The sequence below is a fragment of the Bos grunniens genome, chromosome 5 (genome assembly GCF_055505025.1).
Source record: "Bos grunniens cultivar Pamir isolate PY7600 chromosome 5, Bosgru_T2T1.0, whole genome shotgun sequence".
In the NCBI taxonomy this organism is placed as follows: Eukaryota; Metazoa; Chordata; class Mammalia; order Artiodactyla; family Bovidae; genus Bos; species Bos grunniens.
The window spans coordinates 14,348,557-14,366,588 of NC_141169.1; the positions used below are offsets into that span (position 1 = coordinate 14,348,557).

Consider the following 18,032-nt stretch of genomic DNA (forward strand, 5'->3'; position numbering starts at 1 on the left):
GCCATGAGACCAGGAAGGGAGCTTAGCAAGACAGAAAACTTTTAAACAATAACTGCTTTATTCTATCCAAACACCACAGAAATAAAACGTGTCTCCCCACAGATTTGTTACCTCTGCTAGGTTGTAATAACATGGCCCAAACCTGCACTGGTGTCAGGGGAGGACTACTGGGGAGCAGGAACTTCCTCCTGACTAGACAGTAAGACCCTTCCCTTCTATGAGGTAGGGAGAGAACTTGAGGAGCTTGTACTTTCATGCTAATCAATTTCTTTCAAAATCTCAGCAAGATTTTTTTTTTTTAGTTATAGTAAAATGTTTCTAAAATTTGTACGTAAAGGCAAAGGAACAATTTTGAAACAATTTCAAAAAGAAGTAAAATGTGAGATGACTCACTCTATCTGAATTCAGGACACATGATATAGCTGTAGTAATTGAGACTCTCTGTTCTTGGTAGAGAGATATATACAGAGATCATGGACCAGAATTAAGAACTCAGAAGTAGCCCCAGCAATAGGGCCAAGTGATTTTTATCAAAGATGCAAATATAAATAATTCAATGGATTAAAGATAGCCTTTTAAATAAATGGTGTTGGAGCAACTGGAAATCTATAAGCAAGTAAGTGAACCTCACCCTGAACCTTGCCCCTTTTATAGAAATAAACTCAAAATGGATCACAAACTTAAACATAAAATGTAAAACTTTTCAAAGAAAGGAGTAAAATTCTTCAGAGAGCAAAGGTTGGACAAAGAGTTCTTAGACTTGATACAAAGAGCATGATCCACAAAAGAAAAAAAGAAGTATATATATATGTAATTTGAACTTCATCAAAATTAACATTTCTGTTCTGTGAAAAACCTTAATGAGAAAAATGGAAAGACAAGGTAGAAATTTGGGGAAAATATTTGCAAATTGCATCTCTGATAAAGGAACCATATCTGGAATATATAAAGAACTCTGTAAATTCACCAGTTAAAACCAAAAAATCCAATTGGAAATAGGCAAAGACAAAGGGATGTTTCACTGCAGATGACATAAAAATGGCAATAAGCACATGCACAGGTATTGACATAACTAGCCTGCTGCTGCTGCTGCTAAGTCGCTTCAGTCGTGTCGGACTCTGTGCGACCCCATAGACGGCAGCCCACCAGGCCCCGCCGTCCCAGGGATTCTCCAGGCAAGAACACTGGAGTGGGTTGCCATTTCTTCCTCCAATGCTTGAAAGTGAAAAGTGAAAGTGAAGGCGCTCAGTCATGTCCGACTCATGTCTGACTCTGGACTGCAGCTTACCAGGCTCCTCTGTCCATGGATTTTCCTAGTGAAATGCAAATCACAACTATGATAGATTATCTGTTAGAACAACTAAATTTTTTTTTAAGTGACAATACCAACTACTAGTGAAGATACAGAAAAGTTGGATCACTCATATACTGCTGCTGTGAATGTAAAGTATCACAGGAACTATGGAAAATAACTTGGCAGTTTCTTAAAAAAAGAACAAAAAACTAAACATGTATTTTTCTATGACACAGATATTGTACTTCTGAACCTAGAGAAATGAAAACTATATCCACACAAAAACCTGTGTGTGAATGTTCATAGCAGCAAATAAGCAAAACCAGAAAACAGCTAAAATTTTCCTTCATTGGTAAATGATTAAACTATAGTATAGTTGACCCATGGATAACATATACACTGGAGTACTGACACCTCCTAAGGCAGTCAAAAACCTGTGTATAAGTTTATAATCTACCCTACAAAGCCACAGTTCTGAATGCTCTCATTTAACCAACCATGGATTTGTGTAGTGCTTACTGAAAAAAAAAATCCACATGTAAGTGTACCAGCCCAGTTCAAATCTGTTGTTCAAAAGTCAGCTATACTACCATACCATGAAATACTACTTGGTAATAAAAAGCACAAACACAACAATTGATTGCGTCTCCAGGACACTATGTCAAGTAAACAAACAAACAAAACAACAACGTCTAAACTACTGCATCCTGTCTGGTTCAATTTACATAATATTCTTTTTGTTTGTTTTAATTGGAGGATAATGACTTTACAACATTGTTAGTTTCTGCTGTGCTGAAAACCTGGATCAGCTGTATGTATACATATACTCTCTCCTTCTTGAGCCACCCTCCCATCTCCCATCCCACGCATCTAGGTCCTGGCAGCACTGCGCTGGGCTCCCCGCCTTATACAGCAGCTTCCCACTAACTAGTTTACATACAATAGTGTGTATACGTCAATATACCTAATGCTTAAAATTACAAAATTATACAAAGGGAAAGCATTTTAGTGACTGCCGTTGGTTCGGGTTATTAGGGGAGCGATGAGTGTGACTGTAAAGGGTTATGAAGGAGTTCTTTGTGGTGATTAAATAGTTCTGTATCCTGACTGAATTGGTGATGATACAAACGCACACATGGGGCAGATGGCACAGAGCTAGACACCCACTTCCCACCAATGCCAGATGCCTGGTTTTGACTTTGGACCGGATTTCCGTCAGAGGTTATCTTTTGGGCAAACTCAGGGAAGGGTAAGAGTCCTTTCTGTGTTACCTTTGGAACTTCCTGCCAATCTAGGTAGAATGTGAGCACCTGACAGGGGATTTTTAATTGTGAGTGACGGACATTCAGTTTCTCAGAGAAAACGATTCAAAAAAACCCTTACCAGCCACACGGTGGGGATAAACGACCAGGTCGCCTCAGCCCTGAAGTTTCCTTCGGTTTAGCGGTCTCAAACTTAGCTAACTGACCGTTCTGCAGCTTGTCTTCTGCTGCCTGGGCTTTATTTCTGGCTTTTAGGTTTGAAGTTCACCAATAAAGAGGGACCCCTGAACCCACACAGGTCCATCCCTCTCACCCCGAATCGGAGCAGCACCCCAGGCCCGCCTGCACGATCTCCGTCTACCTGTGACCTCGCCCAGCTGGCCTGTGGAGTGAAATCCTTCAGGCTTGTGAGTAATACAGCTTGTTGTTGTTGTTTTTCCAAGTTCCCAGACCATTGTTGCTGAGGTGCGTTCTGTAATCCCAAGGAGACCCACAAGGGCTGCTCCAGCCAGAGGGTTGGCTCTGAGGGGATATGTCTGTGGGGGCCTCGCTCCTGGCGTGGGAGCGGGCCCCCAGGCTTTCCCTGGATAACCGATAGCCCTACAGGATAGTTGTGCCAGCGATAGGCTGAGACCTGTGCGGAAACACTAGGGCTGTTTCAAAATGAAAAGCTGAAACGTGTGCATGGCTTAACCCGAAATATGTCAGAAAACAAAAAACAATATTATGTGAACTCACTTACATGTGGACTGTAAAAAACTTAAAGAAACAGAAGATTGATGCTTGCCAGTGGAGGGATGGAGGAAGAGAGGAAAATGGGGGGAGGTTGTCAAAGGGGTACAGACTTCCAGTTATGAGTAATGTGCAGTGTGGTGACTATTGTTAATACTGTACCCTATGTTAGTAAGTTGTCAAGAGAGTAAGTGACTTAGTCTAAAAGAGAGTAAGTCTTAAAAGGTCTCACCCCCCACACACAAGTTGGTAATACATTCACATAAATATATGAAATGTTAAAGTTGTACACTTTAAATTGACAGTGTTTTATGTCAGTGGTGAGAAGGCAATGGCACCCCACTCTAGTACTCTTGCCTGGAAAATCCCATGGACGGGGGAGCCTGGTAGGCTGCAGCCCACGGGGTCGCTGAGGGTCGGACACGACTGAGCAACTTCACATTCACTTTTCACTTTCATGCATTGGAGAAGGAAATGGCAACCCACTCCAGTGTTCTTGCCTGGAGAATCCCAGGGATGGGGGAGCCTGGTGGGCTGCCGTCTATGGGGTCACACAGAGTTGGACACGACTGAAGCAACTTAGCACTTAGCAGTGTGTCAGTGGTGTCTCCATAACACTGGAGAAAAACCTTGTTGCACTGACAGTCCATTGTGGGTAAATGCGGCTATTAACCAGACGATGTGAAAGACATCAAAAGGCCTCAAGACTGTTTACTTCCTTGTTTGAAAACTATGCAGATCTTTATGCAGAATTTGGTGAAAATGAGATTATATATGCATAGAAACTAAAGTATAAGATGGGGAAATGCAAGGCAAAGATGGCTGTTGAGTTGTCCTACAAATGCTGAATTACAGTAAGGGCATCTTGGAGAGGATTGTGAGTGTGTGTGTGTGTGTGTGTGTGTGTGTGTGTGTCTACACAACAGTGGGGCTGGCTGCTCACTGCTAACTGCTGTTGAGGGTAGTTCTTCATTAAGTCCTCGACCAACTGGGCAGATGCCTGGTATGAATCTACAAGATGATAAGCGATCACTGGAATACATTTAAAATATGAAGAAAGTTAATAGAGTTTCTCATAGGCACATATTAACATATCTGGCAGAAAGTAAATTCTTTCTGCTCCAATTAAAGTAGCAATTTAAAACTTGGTGAGGACTAGTATTTTGAGGATCAGTCTTTTCAAGTTGCATATTATAACTAAGGACCACATTACTAACTCAGAAATAAGCCTGATTGTAGTATTATCTTGGCAGTTACAGCTAGCTGAATATCTGAAATTGAATTTAAAATGCATGGCATAATATTTTTTATGGTGAATGGGTGACTTATTTTATAAAAATCTAAATTTTATACATATTAATATTCCTCTAAAAATATTGCCAAATGCAGCAAGCTACAACTGAAAAACAGAAGGAACTACCTGAGTATTTTTTGAGTATATTTTGTCAAATTGAAAATCTGAAAAATATATTTTAAACATATTTAATCCCAAATGTATACCAGAGCTCAAGTAGTTATGCCTCTGAATGTTTTTCTATCATATTCTGCAAATAAAATAAAAAGCAGTTGAATGTTAATTGAAAATGTTATATTTTTACTAGTTTCACAGGGCATCAAAAAGGAAAAAATGCAGTTCATAAATTACTACACTTACATGTTTTTCACAGGGTGCCCTTCATTGTTAATGCCTTAGGAAATGTGTCCATTCTTTCACACTTTTACCAAATTCTCCATGTTTCCACAGTATGTATGTGTATATGTACAAAGATACATTTGGATTTTAACTTTTTGTTTTTCCATCAATATAATCATACTAAATGAATAAATCTAAAGCTTACTTGACAAAATAACAACAGCAACTTAATGTATAATGGATATGCCTACAAGTTAATGGATACAAATCTGATTTTACCCTTTCTTCTACCTACTTTCTCATTCACAAGACATGACACAACGCATTATATTGTATATATACACGCAGAGAGAAACATATATAATTATCCTCCTTGCTCTTGAAAAGCTATATTGCATTTTTAGACAGGAAATCTTATCCCCCTATTTTTCTGCTAAAAGCATGTTCACCAATTATTTTGTCACAAGAATTTCACATCAGAGAATATTAGGTGGTACGTGTTTTCTTTCAAATGCCTTCAACAAGTGGTGGAGATAAAAAAGGTATAGCATCTTCACAAACACTTCAGCCCCTGTGTAGTAGGCTCTTTGACTCTGAAACCCCTTCATATTTAGTTTTATGTTCCCATAAAGCTGTTTTTCTGAGCTGTAACTATTTTTAAATGCAATTAAAGTTCAAAATGGGTTTCCCTGGTGTCTCAGTGGTAAAGAATCCATTGCCAATGCAAGAGGCATAGGTTCTGATCTGGAAAGATCCCTTGGAGAAAGAAATGGCAACCCACTCCAGTATTCTTGGCTGAAAAAATCCCATGCACAGAGGGAGCCTGGGGGGTTACAGTCCATGGGATTGCAAAGGTTTGGACATGACTTAATGGCTGAACAATGACAAAAGTGTAAGATGATAATGGATTCACAAAATGTTCAAAATTGGTGGAAAAATCTTATTATATTTATGCTTAATAAATACTCTTGAAATTGAATAAACAACCAAAAGAGAAAATACAGTCACAGGTTGAAACTAAACAGATAATTCCATCACAACAAAACTCAGGATCTAGTATAGAATAGATTATGAGGGAGGGGATAATATGTTGCAAATATCCCATCTATTGGTGAAAAAAAGAGTTAGGAAATAAAAATCCTGTGTTTCTTGGAGTTTTTTGTTGTTAGTATTTGTTTTTTTGATGATGAAGGAAGGTATAGATCAGTTTGTGGAGACAATAATATGTGTCTTGTTTTTCCACAAAGTAGAGACACAGATGTGTAAGCAAGAGGATGATACCATTAACACAATGGGAATGTGGAGTTGTAAGTTTTATTGCCAAAGCATTGGAAATGCATACCACTTTAGCATTACAAAACCACCTGGAATCTTAGGTACCAGGAGGCTTCTCAGAAGAAAGTCAGGATGATTACTCAATTTTAGTAAAGTAGGTCTACCTGTGAGAGTATTGGAATAGGAAATGGCAGCCCACTCCAGTATTCTTGCCTGGAAAATTCCATGGACAGAGGAGCCTGGCGAGCTGTAGTCTATGGGTCACAAAGAGTTGGACACCGCTGAGCAACTGAACACAGCACAACACTTGGAAGTACTGGAAAATAAAACAAACAGACAAGCAAAACAGCTGTCTTCATCCACTAAAATATGAGGCACGTGAAGGCAGAGATTGTATGTGTGTGTTTTCACTTAGGAATCCCAGTGCCTAGAATTTGCTGTGCCTCGTAGGCCTGCAGATGTACTTAAATAATCAATAAAGTATTTTTATTCTTTTAATATTATTTATTGTCTGCTTTTATTTTTGTGTTGTTCTGTCAAAGCTGAGCCCTCATAGATTTTATATTTTTATTCTTTGGAGTGTCTTAAGTACGTCTCACAGAAGTTTTTATTTTGGTACTCAGAATAAATACAACATTTTCTGGGTTACTGGACTTCCCTGATAACTCAGTTGGTAAAGAATTCACCTACAATGCAGGAGACCCCAGTTCGATTCCTGGGTTGGGAAGATCCACTGGAGAAGGGATAGGCTACCCACTCCAGTATTCTTGGGCTTCCCTTGTGGCTCAGCTGGTGAAGAATCCACCTGCAATGCAGGAGACTTGGGTTCAATCCCTGGATTGGGAAGATCCCCTGGAGAAGGGAAAAGCTACCCTTTCCAGTATTCTGGCCTGGAGAATTCCATGGACTGTATACTCCATGGGGTCACAAAGAGGCAGACACAACTAAGTGACTTTCACTTTTCACTTGCAACTATAAATGAGAATGTGACTCAAGTTCTACCAGTAAGATGTAACTGGGTATGTATCAACCTAAGAAATCCTTTTATAAGGAGTTGGGGTTATTGGCCCCAAACTAGTGACATCTGACTTCATTTATATGACAGAGAAACTGTGTCTTGTTTGAGACATGTGAGATTTGATTTTCTGAGAATTGAGATAAATCTGGTGAGTCTAATCCTAACAAATGTACCACCCCTTCTCCAGGTTTTGTGTCTTAGTAATCATGCATGATAAATGCTACCCATCTATGAGTAATGGACACATGAAATTTGAAAGATAATTCCAAAATATTTAAATATGATATAATATTCATTTTTGGTAATATAGTATGTCTTTCAAATATCAGGAAGTTTACCATTTCTATCAATACAGAAAATAGTTTGTTACCATTCCTACTCAATGTATGTAAATCAAAAGTACTTTTCAAATAGATTAGAAGTATACCAAGAGATTGTCTTATAATGTGCTTATATGTTTTTGTCTGATATGTACATTCTTATATTGAGGTGAAGAAGTAGGTGACAATAAACTATCCCCATGATATTACTGTAATATAACTGCATTTTGAAGTGAGGAGGGATATGAAACATATATATATATGTTTAGGGTCTGAGCTGCTTCTGCTCAGAACATATATATGTATGTGTGTGTGACAGATATATATATATGTGTGTGTGTGTGTGTGTGTATATATATATACACACACACACATATGTGTGTGTTGAGGGGTGTATATATGTAATACACACATGTGGAGGGGTGTATATATATAATACAAAGACACATAAAGATTCTATAGGGGAGTGCAAAACCTGAATCAGCCCCTAAGGATTTATTTCCCCTTGTCTCCACTAAAAAAAGATGAAATCTCCTAAACCAGAGGACAAATTAGCAACAGTTGCGGAATTTAGGTTTTGCAGATATCAGATACTGATATGGATGGAAACAGATCCTTGATGCAGAACAGAGGCCCAACCTTCTGGAACCAGGATTAAAGTTTTCCATCATCTTAATTGGTCCTTGATATAGTCTACATTTGACATCCAGCTGCTAAGAGTTAGGGACACGGGGGAAAAGATGTATATTTTCAGTTTTGCCTGTATTTAAGACAAGTCTCCTATGTTCCACGACTGCTAATTTACAAGAAGACATCAAGTTGACATGTGACCTGAAAACTCGTCCATATTAACCAGTATAAGATTTTCCTAAACCTAGATTTATGAAACTGTAGCAGGCCAACAGATTTTTGTTTCCATGTGCAAGATAGTACATTTTAGTTTGCAACTTACTGTTATGATTGGCAGCCACATAAAAAACAACTGCTTTGTATGAGAGATCCCCACAGGTTGACACTAAAGAACTTAGGGTGGGGTAGAGATGTGGTGCCCACTGGTATAGTTCATAGATCGATCAGATATCACAAAAAGATTGATGTATCTTTATGTCTTGATTATTGTATTCCATAGTTGTGAATCTGCTACAATTATAAAAGTGTGTTATGGACCAAGTAATGCAAAATATTTCAGCAATTTGTGCCAAAGTATCTTCAATCAACTTATCCTAAATCAAATACCAAGACAAATTTCATAGAGTTCTGCCTTTATATATGTCATGGCCTGTTTATAAATATGTTACTTTGTGATATTTCATTGTTGAATAATAACAAAATAAATCTGGTGATGAAAGTTGGAATAACATTTTAGACATTTATTGGGTCAGGAATGTTAATATTGGAATTAGTGAAATCTGCTTGAAGATATATAAGTAATAAATAATAAACATAAATTGATTTTTTGCTATAGGGGGAATAAACTCCCTACTTCTATTAGAGAATCTGAAAGGACTAGTTGTATACTTAAATAGATATTTTATGGATATTAATTAGAGTTATTGTAGTAGTCATTTTGTAATATTTTACAAATGTCAGATCACTATATTCTATACTTGAGACTCATATGTTATATGTCACTTATAACTCAATGAAATATGTTGATTGTATTATTAACACTATTAATTGATTATTAGATTATTGGATGTTAATTAGATTATCTAAGATTTTGAGTATTTATTTGTATTTATTGTTCTTAATACTTAGTAAATACTTACTTATAAGTATTTATTGTCTTAATAATAAGCATGGAAAATGGAATTTCTGAGAAATAAATTCGTTCATACAGATTCTAGAGCCTGATTAAATATCAAGGGAGTTTAGGACCCTCAGATATTTTAGAGCTTATCATGTTGTGTGTGTTATGTATGCCCAGTCCGTGTGTTTTCCTCACAGCACCACCTACCTGTTCTTTGACAAGTGTCCTATCCAGTCACCTGAATGCCTCAGAAGGAGAAAGTGAGATAAGCAAATATCAATATAAGCTTGCGTATCCTGCTTCAGCATTTTTTAAGGTTATATTTACCACTGTACATTTTGTTAAAGGCTTCCCAGGTGGCACTAGTGCTAAAGAACCCACCTGCCAATGCAGCAGATATAAGAGATGCAGTTTTGATTCCTGGGTCAGGAAGATCCCCTGGAGGAGAATATGGCAACCCACTCCAGTACTCTTGCCTGGAGAATCCTGTGCATGGAGGAGCCTGATGGGCTACAGCCTGTGGGGGCTTAAAGAGTTGGACATGGCTGAAATGACTTGGCACAGCGCAGCACAATTTGTTAAGGGCTTCCCTTGTGTATCAGTCGGTAAAGAATCCACCTGTAGTGCAGACCGCCTGCATAGCAGGAGATACAAGTTCAATCCCTGAATTGGGAATATCCCCTGGAGAAGGAAATGGCAATGCACTCCAGGATTCTTCTCTGGGAAATCCCATAGACAGAGGAGTCTGGTGGGCTACAGTCCATAGAATCACAAAAGAATTGGACATGGCTTAGAGAGTAAACCACCACCACTATTTTTTAAAGCCTATCATATAACATAAATACATGAATAGTAGTTTTAAAATTTGACCATATTTTAACATAGGTAATGTTAAATATACAAATCTAACAAAAGAAAATGCACAGGATACTCTAAAGTAACCTTCTGTTAATGTATCAGAAAATGATGTGTGCTGTGAGCTGTGTTTCTGTGCAGACCTTCTGGAAATGCATGTCTAATTAAACTCACATCCTTTGCTAAGCTTCCATCATCTGAATCAAAAATAAAATTCTAGATGTTTTGTGAAAAGTATGGAAAAGTATAGCAATGTTGCTCTCCATCCCCAAATTACTATTTTTCCCCTAAAATGTGTTGATAGGTTGAACTTGTATGACTTGGAACACATAAATAATGCTATTCATGGTGGTTTGGTTTCAGGCCAGTTTTCAAACACACTTAACCCAAAATGTAATTTAAAAATTGATTCTAATCTCCATATGTAACTACATCTTTATGGGAAAATAAATCAGGGTGTCTTTCTCACTGAACCACTAATACCAGCCTAGTTACTATTTTACTTCTTTAAACTTTCAACTTTGGAAAAGGGTTTACAAGTCCTCTCCTGGTGTGACAGATTATTTTTCAGCAAATACTCAACCACTTAGCTCCTAGATACCATTCCCTCCATAGGAAGAGTATACTTCCTCACCTCCTGACTTTGAACTTGGCCGTGTAGCTTCCTTTAGCCAGTGGATGCAATCCAAACAGAACTTGACCATGTGCTTGTGCTGTTTATTTCCCCTACTGTCCTGCGTGTTTGCCGTTGTCACAGGAAACCATGCCTTGGACAGCCTCTGTGCTTCCATCCTTGGACCTAGAACAAAACATGTGGAGCACTGGCTCTGCAGTCGACCCTTAGATGTGGGAGTGGGAAATACATGGTCATTTCCCACTTGTATTTTGTAGCAGTTTGTTATGGAGAATGACTGAGACAATAGTTAACATGTACAACCACCTACAAGTCCACAGAGAGTGTCTCAAGGGGACTCAAAGCTTGAAAAAAAAAACTGTAAATTCCCTTTGAAAGTTAAGCCAAGGGTTTAAAATTTTATACTCTAAATGTTGTCATTTAAATTGATTCTCACTCTTAATAAATAATTTATTAAAAATTGAGGCATGAATACATTTTTGGAAAATATTGCCTTCATCTACTCTCACTTGGTCACTTGTTCAGCTCAAATGATCCAGAGTAAGATGGATAATGATAGAAAATTATTTATGGACATTATAAAACATTGACCAATAATAATAAAATCAATGAAGGGCATAACATTGGCAACATAATATTTGAAAAACAAATAGAAAATCAGAGGCTCTGAAAACAACATCAATATATTAAAAATCTATTTGATACCCAAAGGATAATTTTTTTTGATGACTGGAAGTCTGAATAGGTATTAGGAATAAGGAGAATTAGGGAAGTATTCTAAAATATATTAACATGTTAGCAAGTATTTTAATAGTTCTGGGAAAGCAAGGAAAACATTACAACTCAATGCGTCATGCCAGCTGAGTCTAAGAAAGATCTACATCCTGATGAGTAAGCTTAAGAATGGTTCATCATCGTCAGAAGTGAACATTCTTAGTCCACAAGAGGATGTTTTTATAATATGGATAGAATGTAATATGGAGAAGATATATGGGAGTGGCCCTGATACCATGTAAGGGATGCACAGAGAAACAAAGTGTTTAGCTCTTGGACTACTGCTTTCTGTCCAGATTTTTTCCTCTCAGAGTGGTTCTGTTCCAAACCACACTCTGACTCCTGAGACAGAGTTGACACTTGCTTTCCCAGAGCAAGTCATCGGTTTCCATGATTACTAGGGAGACAACAAAAGTAATAAGCACCAGCATTTAGTACATTTAGAGGCACACTGATGAACTAAGCATGCTTATTTTAAAGCTTTATATGGATGTTTATTCAGATGTTACACCACTGAAAACCAAAGGACTATGAAATAGAATACCCCTAAGAGATCTGTGGGAAAAGGTGATAGTCTCTAGTTATATTAATTTTGACATGATGTATCACAAATATCCCCAGGTAACTTGTATAAATCTTTGTTTTTGCCAGGAGATGAAACATGGCTTATTATTTATCAGACAATATTTTCTCAAGAGGAATCATACTAAAAAACAAATTCCATTCTAATTTTGCTTTCTACCACAAACTAAAATCTGCTTCAAGATTCAGGCATTCTTTCAAATACAAATACACACCTGAGACATTCTTTAGTTCCTCCCAAAATGTGTATTTCTAGACTTGGATTGAGGAAACCAGAAAATAAATCTTAACATGTACAGCTATATACATGGAAAGTTGCAAAGTATGATAAGTTTTCTACATGGAATAAATTGTTGGCAAATAGCTATAAGTAAATACTCATAACTTTCCAAAAGGTATGTTAAGCATCTTGTTTTTAATCAAGCTGGATATAGGAATTAAATATTTATTTAGTAAATATTTATTATGATTATGATGACATAAAGGACAGATGTAAAGGCTGAAGATTTGTAGTTATGTTTCTTAATTTCTCAGATGTCTTTGTAGTTTCCTAAATTATTTTCCTACCCATATGTTAAAGCCTAGATATCTTAGTATTTGTAATCCATTAATTGAGGATTTTCTATTGTTGTTTTGTCATGTCAGTTGCATGGATGTTTTAAAAGTGTCAGTGAAGCATAACTGACACAAAATACCCTGCTGCTGCTGCTGCTAAGTCGCGTCAGTCGTGTCCAACTCTGTGCGACCCCATAGACGGCAGCCCACCAGGCTCCCCCGTCCCTGGGATTCTCCAGGCAAGAACACTGGAGTGGATTGCCATTTCCTTCTCCAGTGCATGAAAGTGAAAAGTGAAAGTGAAGTCACGCAGTTGTGTCCAACTCTTCACGACCCCATGGACTGCAGCCTAGCATATTTAAAATGTGCGTGTTGATAAGTATTCACATATGTATACATTCATGTGCTCATCACCAAATGTAGATAATAAATGTATGCAAAACCTCCAAAATCTATTTTATCACTTTTTAACCCAATTTCTCTCCCCAACACTACCCTTTCCTCAGACAAAATATTGCTTTGTTTCCAGTCACTATAGATTGATTTGCATTTTCTATAATATTATATTAATAAAATACTAATTTATGAGTTCCTTTTATCTGGCTTCTTTTCACTTAGTATGATTACTTTGAGGAACATTTGTTGTATGTCAATAAATTATTTTTATTGGTAACTATTATTCCACATATGGATAAATAATGATTTGTATATTGATTCACATTTAATGGACATATGAATATGTGCTTTCATTTCTCTTAGGTAACTAAGAGTCTCATTTCTGGATCTTATGACAGGAGTGTGTTTTACTGTTCACCTCTTTTCCAAAGTGGTTGTACCTTTTGACATCACCACTAGAAGTGTTTGAAGGAAAATATTTGTGACCTTGCATGAGGTGAAGATTTGTTAGTATAATACCAAAGGCATTAGCCCTTTTAAAGAAAATGATAAATTAAACACAATTTTGAAACTCTCAACTTTGATAAGTGAAGTTAACAGAATGGACATAGACTAGAGAAAGTATTTGAAAATAATAGATAAAGGATTTGTATCTAGGCTACATAATGAATTCTAAAAACTCAATAATGACAAAAACAGATCAAATTTTTTAAAAATAGAGAAAAATGCTAAGAAAATACTTAACCAAAATATATAGAGATAAAAAGATGTTTATTTTTAATTATTTTTGGATTCAAAATTAAATACATAAACGAGATACCATTTTATACCTATTAAAATGGCTGTGTTAAAGAACAAAGAAGCAACCTGAGAATGTCTGGAGCTAACATAGATATGAGGCAATTAGAAGTCACACATTGTTCAAATGTGAAATGGTACAACCACTCTGAAGAAGTGTTGTGGTTTCTTATAAAGTGAAGCATCACTTATTGTATGACCTAGTTATCTCACACAAAGATATTTACTAAAGAGAAATGAGGCGTCCCTAATAGCTCATTGGTAAACAATTTGCCTGCAACGCAGGAGACCCCAATTCAATTCCTGGGTCTGGAAGATCCGCTGGAGAAGGGATAGGCTACCCACTCCAGTATACTTGTGCTTCCCTGGTGGCTTAGCTGGTAAAGAATCTACCTGCAATGCAGGAGACCCAAAGAGAAATGAAAACTGATATTTACATGTAAACCTGTATGTGAGCGTTTGTAATAGCCCCAAACCTGGAAACAACCCAGATGCTCTTTCAGTGGTGTTTGGATAAAGAAATTGTACTAAATCCCTACAATGGGATTTATTTATTAAGCAACAGAAAGCAACAAACTGTTGATTCATGAACAATGTGTCTGAATTGCAAATGTGTTAAGTGTAAGAAGCAAAAGTCTAAAGTCTTCACATTGGATGATTCTATTTCTATGACATTCTAGAAAAGGTTATATGAACAAATATTATTGATAGTCAGGGGGTAGAGGAGAGGAAAGGGTCTGGCTACCAGGGACCATAAGGGGGAATATCTTAGAGCTGATCTAACTTCTCTATCTCAGTTGGGGTGTTTTGTTTATAAGTCTTTATCACTTGTAAATACGCCTGGAACTATGTCTCAAAAAGAGTAAATTTTACCATATATAAATTAAAAATACATTTGAGAAATCTCTGTGACTCGTGGAATTTTTAAACATTAATATGGTGATATTTATTTTCCTTTATTTTTGCATTTTGTTTCTATGCAAATGCATTTTTATTCCAAGGTCATAAACAAAGTTAGCATTTCAACAATCTTTTTAACTTTAATTTAAAAAAATTATTTTTGATATGAAAAAGGGCAATCTGTTCAGAGACTGATACATGCTTAGAATATGTAGTAGAATGTTTTCTTCTGGGCTTCCCTGGTGGCTCAGATGGTAAACAATCTGCTTGCAATGCAGGAGACCCAGGTTCAGTTCCTGGGTGGGGAAGATGCTCTGGAGAAGGGAATGGCTACCCACTCCAGTAGTCTTACCTGGAGAATTCCATGGACAGAGGAGCCTGGTGGGCTACAGTCCAAGGGATCACAAAGGGTTGAACATGACTGAGTGACTAACACTAGCGTTAGCACTGTTTTCTTCTACTGTTTAAATTCTTTGATAAATTCACAGTGTATGCTTGAATTTTCTTATTAAGTGATAGCTTTCCTTCTTAGGTTCTTTATATGTTTTTTCTACTGTATTTTTAATTTGTAGTTGCTACTATATAGGAAAATAAAGGTACATGCACACATTTGTTCACATATATTTGCAGTGTTGAGACCCTATGGAGGATGTTAGTAGCTAAATTGAAGATGGTTGTTCTCTAATAAAATCTTTACTTGAAATATCATTTTTTTAGCTAAGATTGGCATATAACATTATATTAGTTTCAGGCTTGTAATATAATGATTTGATATTTGTATATACTGCAAAATAATCATGACACTTTAAGTCTAGTTAGCATCTGTCACCATGCTTACGTAGCTAGGGACATTTTTTTCTTGTGATGAGAACTTTTAAGGTCTGCTTTCTTTTAGCAACTTTCAAATATGTAATACAGTATTGTTAACAACAGTCACCATGATGTATATTACATCCCTCTGGTTTATTCATATTCTAATTGGAAGTTTGTACATTTTTAATTCCTTCACGTGTTTGGTCCCTCCTCACTGCTCACCTCTGTCAACCACCTGTCTGTTCTCTGTAAGCTTGCGTTTTTCCTTTTGTTGTCTTAGATTCCCCATGTAAGTGAGATCATACAGTATTTGCCTTTTCTGTCTAATGTATTTTACTTACCGTAATGCCCTGAAAGTCTGTCCATGTTATTTTAAATGGCAAGATTTTATTCTTTTTCATGGCATCGTTCCATTCTGGGCAACAGATACACACATACACAGATGCACACACACTTCACATCTTTATTCATTCATCCCTCGATGAACACTTAGATTGTTTCTGTATTCTGGATATTGCTAATTATGCTTCAGTGAACATGGGGGTTCATGATCTCCTTGAGTTAGTGGTTTTGTATTCTTCAGGTAAATACCCCAAATTGAAATTGCTATATCATATGGTAGTTCAGTTCGTAAGTGTTGAGGGTCTTCCATTTAGTTTTCCATTGTGGCTATACCAATTTACATTCCCATCAACACTTCACAAGGGTTCTCTTTTCTCTACATCCCCGCCAGCACTCGTTTTTCATAATAGCTGTTTTAACACGTGTGAGATGATTATCTGTGTGGTTTTGATTTGTATTTCCTTGTTGATTAGTGATGCTGAGCATTATTCCATACACCAGTTGGCCATGTGTATCTCATCTTTGAAGAAATATGTATTAAGATGCTCTGCCTTTTTTAAAATCAAATTGACTGTTCTCACTATTGAGTTGTATGTTATTTATATAATTTGGATATTAACTCCTTATAAGATATATTATTTGCAGATATTTTCTTAAATTCAGTAGGTTGCCTTTTTACTTTGTTGATGGTTTTCTTTGCTCTACAGAGGTTTTTTACTTTGATGTAGTCACATTTGTTTACTTTTGCTTTTGTTGCCTTTGCTTTTGATGTCAAGTCCAAAAAAATCCAAAAAATTGCCAAGACTGATGTCAAAGAGCTTACCACTCATGTTTTCTTCTTATGGTTTCAGTTCTTACATTCAAGTCATTGACACATTTTAAGTTAAATTTTGTATATGATGTAGTATGTTGTTGTTGTTGCTTAGTTGCTAAGTTGTGTATGATTCTTTGCAACTCCATGGACTATAGCCTTCTAGGCTCCTCTGACCATGGGATTTCTCAGGCAAGAATACCGGAGCAGGTTGCCATCTCCTCCTCCAGGGAATCTTCCTTACCCAGGGATTAAACCTGTGTCTCCTGCATTGGCAGGCAAACTCTTTACCACCTGAACCACCAGGGGAGCCTCTGAAATAAGATAGTGGTTGAATTTTCTTCTTTTGCATATGGCTGTCTAGTTTTCCTAACACTTGAAGAGATTGCCTCTTCCCCATTGTGTATTTTTAGCTCCTTTTTTGTGAATTGAAATATTTGTGTGGATTTATTTCTGGGTTCTCCTCTGTTCTGTTGATCTATGCGTCTGTTTTTATGCCAATACTGTACTGTTTTAGTTAGTGCACCTTTGTAATATCATTTGAAATTAGGGAGCACAATGCCTCCAGCTTTGCTCTTTCTCAAGCTTTCTTTGGCTATTCCCAGTCTTTTGTGATTCCATACAAATTTTAAGACTGTTTGTTCTATTTCTGTGAAAAATGCCACTGGAATTTTGATAAGGTCTGCATTGAAACTGTAGATTGCTTTGGGTAATATAGACATTTCAGCAATATTAATTCTTTTAGTCTATGAACATGGAATTTCTTTCTAGTTATTTGTTTCTTTTTCAATTCCTTTCATGAATGTCTTAAAGTTTTCACTGTACAGCCCCTTCACCTCCTTAGTTAATTTATTCCCAGGTGTTTGCTGCTTTTTGATCAATTGTAAATAGGATTATTTTCTTTATTTTTATTAGTTATTGATTTATAGAAATGAAATACATTTCTGCATATTGCTATTGTGTCCTGAAACTTTACTAAATTCATTTATTGTTCTTATATTTTTTATATAGTCTTTGGGTTTTCTATATACAATATGTCATTCATAAATAGTGACAGTTTTACTCTTTCCTTTCCAATTCAGATGCCTTTTATTTATTTTCCTAGCCTAATTGCTCAAACTAGGACTTCCAGTATTATTGGAATAAAAGTGAATAGTTAGCATCCTTGTGTTATTCCTGAGTTTAGAATAAATGCTTTTAGGTTTTCACCACTGAGTATGATGTTAGCTCTGGGCCTTACTATTATATTAATCTTAAGTGAGGACTTGCAAAAATATATTATTTCCTC

At 36.6% G+C, this 18,032-nt stretch overlaps 1 long non-coding RNA gene across 1 annotated transcript in view; it reads left to right on the forward strand.

Moving 5' to 3' along the window:
• The first annotated feature begins 2,590 nt into the window (after positions 1-2,590).
• The window catches only part of LOC147371338 (uncharacterized), a 40,064-nt gene continuing 24,622 nt past the window's right edge, over positions 2,591-18,032 (forward strand). Inside the window, exon 1 of the long non-coding RNA XR_015164767.1 lies at positions 2,591-2,963. This is a non-coding gene — a long non-coding RNA (uncharacterized LOC147371338). The remainder of the gene's footprint in view (positions 2,964-18,032) is intronic.